At 39.3% G+C, this 16,577-nt stretch overlaps 1 protein-coding gene across 1 annotated transcript in view; it reads left to right on the top strand.

Moving 5' to 3' along the window:
* The window catches only part of ERC2 (ELKS/RAB6-interacting/CAST family member 2), a 6,021,505-nt gene that overhangs the window by 4,834,302 nt on the left and 1,170,626 nt on the right, over window positions 1-16,577 (top strand). The gene's annotated exons all lie outside the window — the stretch shown is intronic.

Below are 16,577 nucleotides of genomic sequence, written 5' to 3'. Positions count from 1 at the left end.
GTACATTTGTTATTGATCCGTGCACATGGCCTACACTAATACTACCAATTTTTTCTGGGACTTTGAACCATCACACAGTTGCCAAAATCATCTTTCTTAGGACCTTATCATACGCATTCTCCAAATCTAAGCACATGTGTTTTTCATCACAGTTTATCCCTCTGCAAACATTGGACAAGTTGTGCTGTGTCACAATCTGAAGTCAAGATGTCCCCCATCTTACATTCTACTACTTTGCGTATTTGTTTATCAGCCATCTTCAGCATTTTAATGCTGTGTGGTATGAGTTTACTACCTCTGTACTGCCCGCAGTTGGGAATATTCTAGTCATTCTTGTATATCTACACTGGTGTGTTCATTCTCCAGGCATCTGGGATACACCTTTTTCTCCATACTTTTATGAGTACCCTCAGGAACCATCTCTTACGTGAGAATGGAAACTGATTACTGATGAATGAGATAACATACAATCATAACAAACGTGTTCATGATCGGTTCCTACATGAGGGGCGTACATTTTTCAGCTAAGAGTATCGAACACAATATTCTGTTGTTTTGCATTGTAAAATGTTTAAAAAGTCAAGTTCACCTTGGAGACTTGCTCACAGATTATTAATGCTAGTCTTTGAAAATGATCAGAGAGCTTTCTATCCTCATTTCTTCATAATCCACATTACTCACCATTCCCAAATCTGCAAAATGCCAGGGTGAAGGACTAACTGAAAGCCATTGGCGTTAAAGTCATTAGAGTTAAGTGAATTGCAATTATCATCTTTAGGCTAATGTTTTTTCCTTTGAGACTGAAGTCAGTTCCCCCACAGAGTCAGGTCGAGAAAATTATCTCTTCAAGTGTAGTCTTGCAAATCTCTTCTTGATGTGTTATTTTAACCTGAAAGTCAGGTAAGATGAGTATCATCATCCATAAAAATATGACTGATGCTGCATGAATTATAACTCATTTGACAAACAAAATGATTTGCAGCTGCTTAGAAATTTCCCACTCTTTCTATCATGCAGGCAGGTGCCTCTCCAAATCTTCTTTGCCTTTAGGAAAATGGATCCAGGTGCCACTTGATGGCATAGTTCTTCTATAAAACACTTTACACAAATCATATGATAAACACACTAGAAGACTTAAAGAACAAGGCACTGTAAATGTTGTGTTCCAATTAATGCTTTGGTGTGTGTACTCTGTGCTAGCAAACAGAACAGAATATCCCCTTTCAGAGGAACTAAACTATAATCTCTCTTTGGGTAAAAGTTTAAACTCCATATTTAACCTCTGTTAAGAATCACTCCTGATGTGGATCCAGATACTTTGGATAACATATCAATTTCTTCCAGAGTAGTCCAACCCTTTTTTGGGGGTATTTCCAAGTACTATCAGTATCTATATTGCAGGAGGTAATGAACTCAGAATAATCAGCAGTGGGTTTACAATCCACTCATTTAGAAAACTGTTGATTTTATGTCTGCAACAGATCATTTATATCATGCACTACCCATATCATATCATATGGCATCTCAGACTTGGTATATATAAGTCCAATCATTCAGCCATTCAGTCTTAGTATTTCGGTATTTACTGTAGTGGATCCCAACATTTCAAATTGTTACCACAATAAATCAATTATTAATGGGTCAGAGAATGACTTGTAAAGCCAAACACAGGTCACCTCTAAGCAGTCTGTAGGATACCAAGTATAGTGACAGAGCTTTGAGTCTGTTCATGTAGGACATGTTGTTTAGGCTTTGAATCCTTTAAGTAAGGTATCTTTGTGGGTGTTCTAGTTGTTTCATATGTCTGGACATGTGCATGCCAAAGGGGGTATTACATGTGATAATTAGCCTAATGGCTGCTCAGTAAAGGGGGCAATGATGTCCCTAGATCTTGGCATAGTCCCTTTGTTGTAAGCTGTGCAGCATAGAAAGACATTCTTACAACTATAGGCACATGTTGTTCAAACATTAGGTCATTGTCCACGTCCCAAATCCTGAACAACCTGGGCAAATTTTTAAGGCCTATTGTCAATGTGGTACTTCCCTGGAGTAAATGACTTCTTAAAGGATACAATAATGCATTACTGACATTTAATTTCAGTCCACGATTTTGGCATCAGTTATTTATTTGAGACAAGCCTTCCTGCAGGATATATAAGTCATCTGGGGATTTAATGACTGCTCCTAGTATGCACATGTCTGCAAACTTAGTCACCCAGAACCCTGTGGAGTTGTCTTTTACTAAATAAAAGTAAATGCCAAACAGGAAAGTTCCCAGCACAGAACCCTGTGGGACTTTACTCGTGACTGGTCTGTTTGTGGAGGTAACTTCCCATTTTTGATCATCTGCATCTTGCTGGTATACTGTGGTGTTCCACATTTCTGCATATTCAGTGGAGTTAACTGTATTATAACTGTAATTCTGTACTTTTTTTCTGTAGGTGAAGCAAACATTAAGAGATAAGATTCTTTGTAGATTGAAGAGTATTGCATATAGTATTTATAATTATAATTATTTTAAGACAATAACAATAGAATTAAACAGTTTGTTATGAACTGCCTCAAAATAATTTGTAGAAGAGATAGCATGAAATGGTAATGATAAATTCACAACTTGAAGACTAAAACATGGGTTGAATTGTCAATGTGCTCATATACATAGCAAGCACTACTTTCTGCGTAGTATTCCAGTAGAATGTGTCCCTTCTGATATGGTAGACCTGCTTTGATGATAAACACATAACAGAATTTGATATCAAATTAATGTTGACATGATTATTTTTTTCACACATTGATTCTGCTGCACCTATTACATATTCACACTGCCCATGAAAATACAAATCCACAACTATTTAACTGTTTGAAAGTAATAACAGTAATACTCTCCATATCTTCCTAAAGTTTACATTTTGTACATATTTATTTTTTACTTTGATGAAAGTGGAAGAAATTATGGACATGGTAATGCTTTTCAGACACACAGCCTCCTCCTCCTTTACAAGTGCTATGAATAACTGTTCTGTAATCATGTAACCACACATCACTTTGATGTATAACTTTCCTATTACACTAATGAGACCCAGTTCCTATATGTACCTCTGATGTTTGACTGTGTTTAAATAGAACAAAATAATGTTCATAGTAATGTATTTTAAATTGATGCTCTCATACACTTGCCTTATCTTTAGCAAGCCATATCAATGATATTTTAAGAGATAAGGTGACATTCCCTCTGTCACCCTCTTCCCACTTTAAGATTGGCCACATTCATACTGTTTGCCTCCTGTGTGTTTGAGTAAGATAAAAGTAAAACATAACAAAAAAAATTAATTTCCATTGCTAATGTCATATACATAAACTGCCAATTTCTGGAAGGCAAAATCAACAATCTTTTAACAATTATTGTCTAATTGCCTCTTTTATACACAATGTGCCTCTCCCCCTTACACTCCTGTTTGTCTCCTTGACTGTGATCAAAGTGAAGAAAATTAAAGCCACAGTAAAGTATTTCAACTTACTTCTCTTATGCACACACTATCCTTCCTGGCAAGCTGTATCAACCATTACCTGACAGAGATCTTTTTTGTCCCACTGCTTTCAATCAGGCAGTCCCCATATCTCCTACCCCTGGCTGATTAACTCCCCTCCCAAATGCAATGTATTAACTGTGATCAGAATGAAATATATAATGTCACAGTAATGTATTGCTGACATACCTCTCAACCTCTTAGAGCAATAAATCTGGACAAAGCCATAGAAATGGGAGGAGGGTTAAAGGCCCAAAAATAGGAAAACTTTTTAATTATTGCTCTTTCAAAATTAGAAAGTTGATAGAATAACATGTTTTGCACTAGTATGAATTTTCTGAAGGATATGAAGTCAATAAGTCAAATGTCTAATATTATTTTCTAACTTCAGTCCTCAATGATTTGCCAATCATGTGTCAGAAAACCACAATTTAATGAGAAATAGACAAAAAATATGATGCAAAAATCTGGATATTCTGCATAAATCTGGACAGTTGAGAGTAAGGATTTCAGACTGAACATGCCTTACTGCACTTTCAGTATCTGTCATTAAAAAAGTTGTTACAATCACTTTTGCTGCTACTGTGTACTCTTCCCATAGATATATTTGGCATTCTTCCCTTCTGGTCATGAATTTGCAAGTGGTAGTTTAACTCCCCACAATCCATCTGGTAAACAGTCTGGTTGTGTGTGAGGCAATCATTTGCAAAAAAACAATGCTCACTGACTTCTCAGATGGTATTTATTGATAGTGTATAACATAAGCTGCATATCCAGATTTACACTACTGAAACAGAAATACTATTCAGTTTGTTCTTTTTGGCACGTGAATTATCCTGCAGACAATATACCATTTTTTCTAATACTGCGTGTTTATTTTTTATATGACACATTGAGTCCCAACTCATTGAAGCAATAGCTAATGACACTGTTGAGATTATAATGCTCTGTTTTCTGCAAAATTAAAATCTGTGGCCATGGTGTATTGGGGGGGGGGGTTGTGCCACCCATTTTTCTCTAAACAAATTCCAGGTCATTCAAGAAAGAGGAAATGGAAGAAAGCAGACTATGAAAATCTCATTGATTTAATGAGATGCAATTTTGATGAGTTTTGGTTTAATGAATTAGTAGATTTCCAAAATGTTTAATGTGTTTGCAAGGGGTAAGAATTAGGTTGACAGTTTGGCATAAGTGATTTATTTTTTTTTTCCAATTTTGCAATGATCATTCTGCAACTAGAAGAAATAAATGGTTACTACTGTGCTGGTGAATGTTGCCCTAAAATAGACCATCAATGAGCTTCTTTGCAAATGGCTACTATTTGCTTTTCAGAGACAGAGAATTTAACATCTTTGGCTGGTTGACTCCATTTGATATTAGGAATTGGGTTTTTGATGTGCATTTAAACATGTGTCATGGTGGCAGTTGCTGGGAAGAGAAGATAAATGTCAATAATAAATGTCAATAATAAATTGTATTATATACAGATATCAGGTCACTAATAGATTATAATAAACCTTAGGGCTCAATTGTTGATACAAATTTTATAAAATAGTGATTGTAATGTAATGTGCTACATAAGAGATAAAACTAAAACGAGCATACAAATAATCACAACATGCTAAGTGCATTTTAATATTAGTAATTTCATCTCAATCCCAGCAGACTAATCTGGGCAGACAGTTTAGGCTGTCTGGAAAGCATAATGAAATCCCTCCATATAAACCCTAACAAGCAACTCTGCATTGTTACCATCTATATCCCCCCCTGGTCATAACATCCCCGACTTAGATGACATCCTAGGGTGGATTAACCATACTATCTCCCAAGAAACTATCATTCTAGGTGACGCAAACATCAACTGGAAAAACCTAACCTTCAAATCTCCTAACACAAGCATTAATCTCCATAGCGTCACTCAAATATCATAGAGCCAACATGTGCATTAAACACGCAGGCTGAAGCTATATTAGACTGGATCCTAGTATCCCACCCCCACTAGTACACCAATACAGGTACCTTCGCAAAACACCCTACGTGACCACCTACCTGCATACACCCACAGAACCCATCTACACATCCCCAAACCTCACACATACAAATCCATCAGGAACCACACCCACTTTAACCAAGATACATTTATTACCACCCTTCAAGTACAAAACTGGCCCCCATTAAAATCTCTGTCCTTGGATGATGCTGTTCAATACTTTAATAACATCTTCCTTGCCAGACTAAATAGCCTAGCACCTCTTCATACTAAATGCTCAAAACCTAACCACGCCCCCTAGTTGACAAAGTATACAAAACTAACCCTCCTGTCTAGAGACAAAGCTTGGAAAATGTGGAAAAAATGTAGGACTTTAGAAAATGAACAGAATTACAAAAAAACGTGCAATGCTACAAAAAAAACTTATCATAACTGATAAAAAAACTACTTGTCCTCTAAACTTTCTTCCCAAAATACTAACCCAAAAAAAAAATCTGGAAATCCATATCCTCCCTTCTTAATCCTGGTAACATTCAAAACCCATCACCCGCTCCTGACAAAACCCCACTCCAGACCGCGCAAATATTTAATATACATTTTATTGACACCATCTAAAAACTAATCAAGGACTCATCCTCAAAAAACCCACTCTCCAGCAATACCTCAATAGACCACCTTATCCCCACAAATACTATACCTCCCAATCCACTCTTCTCAGTACAACCCATGCCTACATCCCTAGTTCAAAAAATACCAACCAAATTAAAACCCTGCTCACTCTCAGCTGATAACCTACCATCAGAATACCTATATCTAGCAGCCAGAGCTGTAGCTTATCCTATTAGCATTCTTATTAATCGTTCTATCACTGAATCTTATGTGCGCCATCTATGGAAAAAATCTATCATAAACCCACTCCACAAAGGAGGCAATGCTCAAGATCTTTCAAACTACCGGCCAATCTCAATTCTCTCCCCACTATCAAAAATCCTGGAAAAATTATTCAAATCCAACTGCTAAACCACCTCATCAACAACAACCTCCTAGCTACCACCCAACATGGCTTCCACCCTGGACACAATACAACTACAGCTTTACTATCCTTTACCGATGCAGTGAATAAAGCTCTTAATGCTGACCTATCCACTTCAGTACTCCTGCTAGACTTATCAAAAGCTTTCGACACAATATCACACCGTAAGCGGTTGCAACACTTAGAGAAACTTGGATGCTATCCAAGTGTAATAACCTGGTTTTCTTCTTACCTAAATGATAGACAGCAATCAGTTAGATGGCCAAAGCAACAGATTACCTAGCAAACAACACAGGTGTCCCACAAGGATCCATTTTAAGACCACTTCTCTTAAGTATATTCATTAATCACTTAAATAAAGTCTCCCAACAAAGCATATTAATTCAATATGCAGATGATTCAACTATCATCTCATCCTCTAATAATCTCTCTAACCTCAAAAAAAAAATCAGAAAAGATGCCTTCTCCTCCATAGAAAACTGGCTAAATAATGCCCAACTAATGTTCAACCCCCCCCAAAAAAATAAACTGTTATTATTCTCATCAAAACCCCCAGCTACCAATTTTAAGATGTTCTCCCTTAACAGAACAGAAATTGAACAGGCACAATACGCAAAACTTCTAGAAATTACTATCGACATCAAACTCTCCTTTGAACAACATATACTCAATACAATAAAGAAAAGCTATTTCAAATTGGGTAAATAATACTGTCACAAACTATACCTCGATAGACAATCTAAAACTAGCAAACACTTTCCTTATTCCATCCCGTATGTATGGGAGCCCCATTTTCACCAACCTCCATGCAGCCCTCAGTAATAAGCTACAACAATGATACTATAAAATACCAAAATACACCTCTAACCTGTCTAACCACTCACACCACTGCAGTGATATCTCAAACTTGTTCTGGTTAGAATTTCACCACTATCTCCAATTTACTCAACTTACATCTGCCTATAAACTAATTTTCCAACCCAATAGCTGCCCTGTTCTCACATCCATCTTTAGCACATATACCCCTACTCGAATCTTTCATTCCTCAGAGAGAGCCCTTCTAAAGGTAGCTAAACCAAATAAGAGAGCAGGACAAACTCTGTACTCCTATAACATAGCCAAACTTTGGAATAGCCTCCCCTCATCTTTTACACAACTGGACTTTCTAAATTCCTTTAAAATTGCACTAAAAAACTACTTTTTACAAAATCCAAGATGTACGTGTGACATACCATCTAAGCCCCCATAACCCCAAATCCAATTGCACTAACAACCCACATATGCAACTATTTAAACTATGTACCTGCCTTTTCTATAATTCTGACTAGTTATAATTAATTGTTATAACTGTGGAGCGTTTAACAAAGGATTGTAGGTTCATAGGTAGGTTCATAGGTAGGTACTAGGCTATTGGCCCTAGGGTCTATATAAGCTTAACCAATAAGGTATCCTGGCTTTTGCCACCCTAGAAAATTATTTTCCTGTGCCCCTGTCGAGCAAAGCCACAGAGGTGATCCCCGGCATGAATTTCCTATTTCCCATCCAATCATCAAGATTTTTCTTGAAGAGTGCTAATGAGGAGCTTTGTTTGATATAGATAGGTAGTTTGTTCCAAAGTATGGGAAGTCTCTGGGATAGGAATCTATCCCTCTAGCATGTTCGGTTTATTGTGGTGACAAGGTTTAGGTCCCAAGAGCATGTAGCTCGAAGGGATTGGGATTTCTTTAAGTGAAGCATGTCCAACAGCTCTGGGTTTGACATAGCTTTGTATGTTAGGCAGAGATCGCCTCTGAGTAGACGATATGTGACTGAGTAAAGCTGTAGTTTTTATAGACAGTCTGCGTAGGGCATCTGTCTGAGGCTGGTAATCCTCTTTGTGAGGTATTTCTGCGGCCTTTCCAGTTGTAGATTTCTTGTGAGGTACATAATCCTGTTGTACTCTATAATGGGTCTAATGAGTGATGCGTAGTGGGGAACAATGACCACTTTTTTCCTGGATGAGAAACCTTTTGTGATGAGGTGTGCCATGTAGAAAGATTTCCTGACTCCTGTGGTGATGTGATTATCAAAGGAGAGACTACTGTCCACGTGTGTCCCAAGGTCTCTTATCACACTTTCGGTGTTAAATAGACTACTACCTATGTGGTAACTCATGGATGCAAAGTTTTTACCAAAGGAGATGACAATGCACTTTTTGGCATTGAGCTTGAGGCCATGGCTTTGACACCAGGCATCTGTCTCAGTGAGGCCCTTTTATAGGATGTCCACATCATTAGGAGTTTCGATTATGGTTCCTAGTTTGCAGTCTTCTGTGAACTTCATTAGCCAAAGACCTTCTGTCTTAGCCTGTACTTTAGATACCAAACAGGAGAGAACCCAGGACTGAACCCTGTGGTACTCCACTTGTCACTGGTCTGAAGTCGGATTTGGAGTCTGCTACTTTCACAGTATGGGTACTGTCAGTGAGCCAATTGGCAACCCATCTTGTGACACAGGGATTTATACCTAGTTTAGTGAGTTTATCTATAATTCCAGAGTGGGGGATGGTGTTGAATGCCTTGGCAAGATCTAGATAGGTTGTGTGAACCACCTTACCCTCATCTACTGCTTTGGTGACTGCTTCAAAGAAGTCTATCAGGTTTAGGAGACATGATCTGCCTTTTACAAACCCAAACTGGGTGGGGGTCAAGAATTTGGAGATTACCAATGTCTTTGTTTATAAGTTCAATGATGATACGCTCGAGGGCCTTGCAGACCAGACTCGTTAGGCTAATGGGGTGGTGGTTCCCAGAGTCTGTGGAGGCTCCCCCTTTGTGGAGTGGGATAACTGTCACTGTGCACCATTCAGTGGGCAAAAAGCCTGAGGTGAGGCTATGATTGAACATGGTGCTTAGCTGGGGTGCCAGTTCATTCTACAGTTCATGTAGAACGCAGCCTGGGATGTTGTCAGGTCCCATGGATGCTGCATTCTTGGCTTTGGAGAATGTGGTTTTTACCTGTGCAACCATGATTACAGGAAATTTGCATTCTTCCAGTATAGAGATCGTCTCTTTAGGGGGTGAGAGGGGGGGTAAAGTTAGCACTGAACCTATCTGCCAGGATGTTGGCAATATCAGTTGATTCTGTATATTTAGTGCCATTGTGCCGTATCTCGGAGCAGATCTGAGTGTTGCCATTGAGATTCTTGACGCAGCTATAGAATGCTTTATGGTTGTCTTTAGAATCAGTGGTGATTTTGTTTTTGTAACTAGCTTTGGAGGATTTTATGAGGGATCTCAGCTTCTTACTGAGGCTGACCAGGGAGTTCCTCCAATCATGGGATTTTACTCTTTTTTGCAACAGTTTCTTTCTTCTGTTGTAGAGTTTGTTTATGGCAGGAGACCACCAGATTGGCTTCCTTTTTTAGAGGATAGCATCTTGGTTCTGTTAGGGATAGCACAATCCATGCACTCGTGTAAGTGCTTATAAAGTGCAATTGTGTAGGTTTCAGCAGTCATACCTCTATTGTCTGTCTGCATGGGTGTCATGAAGTTTGCCACTTCTGTCTTAAGAAGCGTAAAGTTGGCTTTGGAGAAAATTTTTAAGGTGGTTTCCCTAATGGGGGGTGGGGGCAGGATGTGGATCTCTAGGGTGATTATCTTGTGGTCGGATCTGACCAACGAGGAATTGACCTCTGGTGTGGAACATCAATCGCCCATGTTGGTAATGACCAGGTCTAGGATATTGCTGCCCCTGGTGGGGGTGTGGATAAGTTGATCCAAGGTGTTGGAATTTATGAAGTCCAGAAAACGTTGAGCAAAAGAGTTGGTACATGAGTAGTTTTCCCAGTTAATGGTGGGGTTGTTGAAATCACCCATTATTAGGGTGTTGGGTTGTACACTAATATTTTCCAGTGTATCAAGAAATGAAGAGTGCGAATCCTGGGGCATGGTGTGGGATCTGTAGCAAGTTACAATTTGGATTGCGATCTTTCCCAGAGTTAGTTGCACTTGGATAATCTCAGATGCATTATGCTGAGCAGCTAGCCTGGAGGTATGGATATCCTTAATGAATATGGACATACCTCCGCCTTTAGTGTTTAGGTCTAGGTTAGGTGGCAGAAAGGTGTGGTATGAATTATAGCCTGGTAATGCAGGGCTGCTCTCTGGAGCCTTGAACCAGGTCTCTGTCACTGCACAGATGTCGATGTTCTCCATTTTAAGGAGTGCCTTGAGTGACTGCATTGAGGTTTAGACTTCTAGCATTGAGTAGCATTACCCTCAGATTTTGCTTGCTTGTACCTGTTACTGTGGTGAATTTATCATTTTAACCTTGCCTAAAAAAGTCATTATAAGGTTGGCAAGAGCCTTAGCCAGTATTCAGAATCCCAAGGGTGACAGGTGCAGGCCATCTCTGGCAAAGCATCATGGTCTGTCGATCATGTCATCCCAGGCAGACAGATGCTGGATCTCCTTAGAATGACACCAGAAGCTTAGCCAATTGTTGAAGTCAATCATTTTGTCTTTGTACTGTGGTATCATTCTGGGTGATGTATATTAACTATATAAAATTTTGTTGGTAATATTCTAATCGCTATATTTCTGATTGCCATATTTTGTTTGATATATTTTGTTTGCTATGTCTGTGTGCTATATCTGTTTGTTTTAACCGTGGATCTTTTCTCCCTGGGCCTCCACTGAAAATGGGCTTTTAAACCCAGTGGACTTTCTCAGTCAATAAATGTCAATAAATAAAATAATAAATAATACTATACCTAAGCCATGCCTAGGATGAGTAAATCAGGCCCTATGTAACATGACTTTATGCTATACAATGGCCTGGATTCAAAAAAAACATTGTTGCATCATGGTAAGCAAATTTGTGTGGCAAGCAGCAATGAGCAGGGTATGTGCAATTCAGTAGAACAAGAAACACAATGTGTCCAGCTGAAATAAAGTGGCCAACTATGTTATATGCTAATGAATATATTACAAATGAATAGCATATGGTAATGAGGCGAAAGAACATGGCAGATTGACACAGAAATGGTTAAATATTGCACAGCTATGCTGCATCTACTTTGGATTTGTACACATTCATGTGCTCACATTTGGACAGAGTAAAGTACTGTATGATGTTAGGGGTTACCCCAGCTATTGTAAATGTGTATCTGCAAGAAATTGTAGACAATGGTGTGGAACATCACCCCCAGAGGTGCCATGTCATCCCACTGCTCTTAACATTTTATGCACTCCATGACAGTGCCATACTGGACTATTACTATGTCAACAGGGATACCTTACAGCACATTATGGACAACCTTAACTGTCATGGGGTATCTGTCCCACTGGATGTGGCTTTGCATATATTAGCTACAAGAACCTTTCATTAAACTACTGGGATCACAATGACGGTATCTTTGGCATCTGCCTTGAAAATATTCTTATCTGTGTCTTGATGCCATGCTTCAGTATATGGGGGACCGTATGTGGTTCCCATGTACTCTAGAGGAGAATGCCAGCACCATGTGGGACTTCTTTGTCATAGCCCTTTTTCTTGGCAAAGACTCTACCCACATTAAAATAAATGCCTAACCACGTTAACTGAGAAGAAGATAGGTAAACTACAAAGGGCATCACTCCATCAACTGTCAGGTAGGTTGTAATGCATCATCTATAAAGTGTGTGCAGGCCACCTAGGCAGTTTTCACATACATGTGATCTGTACAAACAGTTTGTGTGAGGTGACTTCCCATAGGGGCTTCTTGTGGCTAATGCTGGCTATGCCCTGGAATCCTGGCTTATAACTCACAATTAAAAGTACACAGAATCAAACTGACCATGGGTTAAATTATGCCATATCACAAATCAAAAAAAATTATAGAGAGTGTGTTTTGGCTGCTAGGGTCATGCTTCTGCTGTCTGGATACAATCTGGTGGTGCCTTGCAGTAAGACCCTGCTACATGTCCTTATATACTAACCTAGTATGCTAGTTTACATAATATTATAGTAAGGAAGCAGTTACAGCATGGTGGCCTTGGAAAGGGCCTCATTTCCCAGCACCACAAGCAGCAATGGTTGGGATAGATGAGAAGTCAGAGATGGAGTCAGCAGTATGGGATGACCATGCCAGATGGAGTTAGGCACACTATGACTTGGCACTAGCCAAGAGTAAGCACATTTCAGCTTAACTATACAAGAGTTAATAAGTTAAAGTGAAGTAAAAGTGATGCATGCAAAAGTACAAGACTGTGCCTACCCATGCATCGGCTGGCCATGCTGTGCATCAGGCAAAGTACACAGGGCAGGGCACAGTCCTGATTATTTGCACGGGTGTTCAAGAGCATAAAGGTGTGCATGTCTTTCACATGGAGGTATGTGAGTATGAGTACTGAGGTGTAATAACAAAGAAAGGGTGTATATAGAAAGGCCAGTGTAGGTAGATGCTTGGAATTACTGGGGGCTGTGTGTGTGTGTGTGTGTGTGTGTGTGTGTGTGTGTGTGTGTGTGTGTGCGTGTGTGCGTGTGTGCGTGTGTGCGTGTGTGTGTGTGTGTGCGTGTGTGTGCGTGTGTGTGTGTGTGCGTGTGTGTGTGAGGGTGTGTGCACGTGTGTGCACATGTGAGTGTGTGTGTGTGTGTGTGTGTGTGTGTGTGTGTGTGTGTGTGTGTGTGTGTGTGTGTGTGTGCATACCTGAGAAAGTAAGGACACAGCCTCGGCATATGGTGCAGCACTGTGCCCTGGCCTACTGGAAATATCCAAGGTCTGCATTACTGAAGGTTTATCATCTCATGCATACCCCTACCTATGAGTGGAGATGTAGTTTCTGTACCATGACCTAGGCTTAATGCAGGTGTGGTATCTGACTGTAATTGATGTCAGATGGAGGATTTGCCAACTAGACTGCAACCATAAAGATGGCATATGCTGGGTGTAGATATGTCTATAAAAGGTGTGGCTGTGGAAATGCTAGCTCTGCAAGAGCAGGACCTTGCTAGTCCATGGCCAATTTGGCTAACATCTGAAGATGTAGATGGTGTCTGACAATGAGGACAACCCCTTGGCTCTACCAGATGTCCCAGAGAAGACACTATACAGTTCAATGTATGATTCAGTCTATGCAAAGAATTACATACAGGTCATGAACTTCCATAGGATATCATGCACTGCTGAATCACTTTCACAATCTCTGTCATGTCTCTGATGAAACTAGCTTGTGCCTCCATGATGGCCCAGCATATACATTCGGTAACAGCTATTGCTACACCAACCTCATTGCTGATAAGTTCAAACCAAACACAATAATGAAAGACCCGGTTGGTAGAATGGAAGACAAAGAGTTGTCTACTATTGAGATGGAGGGCATCTAGTACCACCTCATTTTCAGCATCCATAAACTTGGGCTTGAGGGTGGACATGGTTTTCTGCACCTGTTTCTTAACCATAACTCTTTTGGTATGGAAAACACTGAAAACAGTTGTGGTCCAAGATGGGTATTACAAACTGTAACACTAGTACTATACTAACTGGCCATCTAGTATGCTTTAGTTGGGCCTGACATTAACATCAGGCATTTTGTATCCTGACCAAAATTGCTCTTTACAGACAAAAAAAATGACTGCAGCCTAACAAGAACACAACTTAGCAAGCACATAAGCATTACAATAAAAGATATATAAAGGTTGTAGTGCACCCCAACTCCACCTTAGTTATAAGTGCTAACCCTAAAACTAATATGCAGCTTACCTACTAAAGACCCATAACACTACCACAAGAAGACACATGTCATCACACACACACACACACACACACACACACACACACACACACACACACACACACACACACACACACACACACACTAAATATTTACCCTAACCCTAAAACTTACACACTCACACACAAACTCCCAACCTCATCACTTATCTTTGTTGTCCATGCAGATGTCACACAAACAAGTGTTCAATCAAGCATCCTGTCACCCAGTATGTAAAGCAGTTCAGTTGTGTCACACAAACAAGTGTTGCGCAACTGTACTGCATCTGTGCATGCTTGTGTCATTATATGAATACACAGTAGTTTATTTTTCAACTTGCACCATCTGTACAGAATATACAGCAATAAATGTGCAACATTAATAAGGAATATCACTGAATATAATATCTATTTAAACATAGAAGGCACACAACTAAAGAAACCCAAATACCTAATTCAGCTTTGTAGAAATATACTATGAGTGGTGGCATATCTGCATGATTATTTTTTTTTAATTTGGAAAACAGTTAAATCTACTGGACACAGGTGTCCCTTTTAAGGGTTGATACACAAACACTATCTGATTAAGTAACTTGCTTAGTTGCACAGAGTAAGTACGTGGAGGAGGAAGTAATTAAGGCTTGAACCCTTGACTATAGGAAGCAACTTATTAGCAGTTCATTGCCTTACTTCTGTGCACTGACCACCACACTTACAGCATAAAATGGCTATACACAGTGAAGACACATGCGAAGCATAGCTGCAATATGCATTCTTTGAACAGTTGTGTATGCAGCTGTGTGCACCCATCCAAACTATCAATAATGTATGACAGAAGTACTTAAATGTATCCAATAAGAAGTACCACCATCACAGGCAGTTTGTTACAGATCTATATTAGATAAACAAAAGTTTACCTAATCGAATGCTGACATCATCGAAAATCTCAGAACTCGAAATCACAATTGTGGGGGCTGTGCCCCCCCCCCCGCTAAATATATATTACAATTCTGAGATTGTAGTATAGTGAGGGAAGCACAAATATTCCCATCTTCACTGTACCGCAATCTCACAAGACCCATGTTGAGATCCTGGATTTTCGATGATTTCAGTGTTCGATTAGATAAACTTTCATTATCTAATATAGACCCGTTTGTTACTGCTAAGTACAGAAGTAAACTTTACAATAATAAAATGATGCATCAGAGAATGACAAAGCTATCAGCAAATATACCACACACAATAAGACTCACATTATCCCTCTTTTTAAATTCTGTATAAACTATGCAAATTTCTGTGATACACATGGCTTGACAGTTACATGCTGACATAGGAATAAAGTTGTGAGTTAATATTCTTTCATACAATATGAGCACCACCAGGACTGTCCTAATTAACTTTGGAAGAAGCAACCCAACCAAAAATGTAGTGAAAGTCAGCTAGTATCAATGCTGGAGTGTTGTTTATACTGAATCAGTGCAGTAATCTCATTTACTGCCTGAATTGTAGATTACCTGCTGCTGTAGTGTATGTTCCCTGCCAGCTGGGCAATAGCTAACCATACTTTTTGCCTGTGTTCTGTGTGCTAAAGTCTGATAAAAATTGTTAAAAAACATGCAGTGTACCACATAGTATGCACTGGTTTCAACATTATGATATGATGATTACTATATAATATGCATAATCTGTGTGCTACAAGTGCATTGTCATGACATACATTTGTGCTATATATCTGTTTTCTTCTGCCATCCTTCCTGTCACTGTCATTACATTCATTCCCTGATAACGATTGTTGAGGTACTAGTGGCTAAGGAGAGACTGGTTATGTGGGCACAACTTGGTTGCCCTGCTCCTGGCATTCATGTTCAGGAGCACGTCATGTACTACATTATTCAACCTAACCTTGTAAGGTTCATAATGTACTGTTCCTCCTGAGGTGCCAAGCCATTTGGTGTATATTTGGAGTAGCCCAAAAATTGTTACACAAAAGCACTGATCTATCAATGGGTGGCATTAGAATAGTGTTCAGCTAATGTATGTGCATGCCACACTGATGTTATCATCGATTGCTCAAAGGCATCGCCTACATCACCTGCAATATATGCATTATTTTTTATGTGGGATTACTATCTATCAAACACACTTACAATATTTATGCAATGCTAGGTATTATGATTCCATTACTTATTAATCAGATGCCCCTCTGGAAATTTACTGTGATGACAGTTGAAGTGGATATCAAACAGATGCCATATGTTGGCATCAAGGACACCATCAGTATACTGTACAAACACA

Source organism: Protopterus annectens, chromosome 7.part1 (genome assembly GCF_019279795.1).
Source record: "Protopterus annectens isolate FY-2018-M chromosome 7.part1, PAN1.0, whole genome shotgun sequence".
In the NCBI taxonomy this organism is placed as follows: Eukaryota; Metazoa; Chordata; order Ceratodontiformes; family Protopteridae; genus Protopterus; species Protopterus annectens.
Note: the sequence above shows the minus strand (reverse complement) of the source record. Positions and strands in the feature narration are given on the sequence as shown.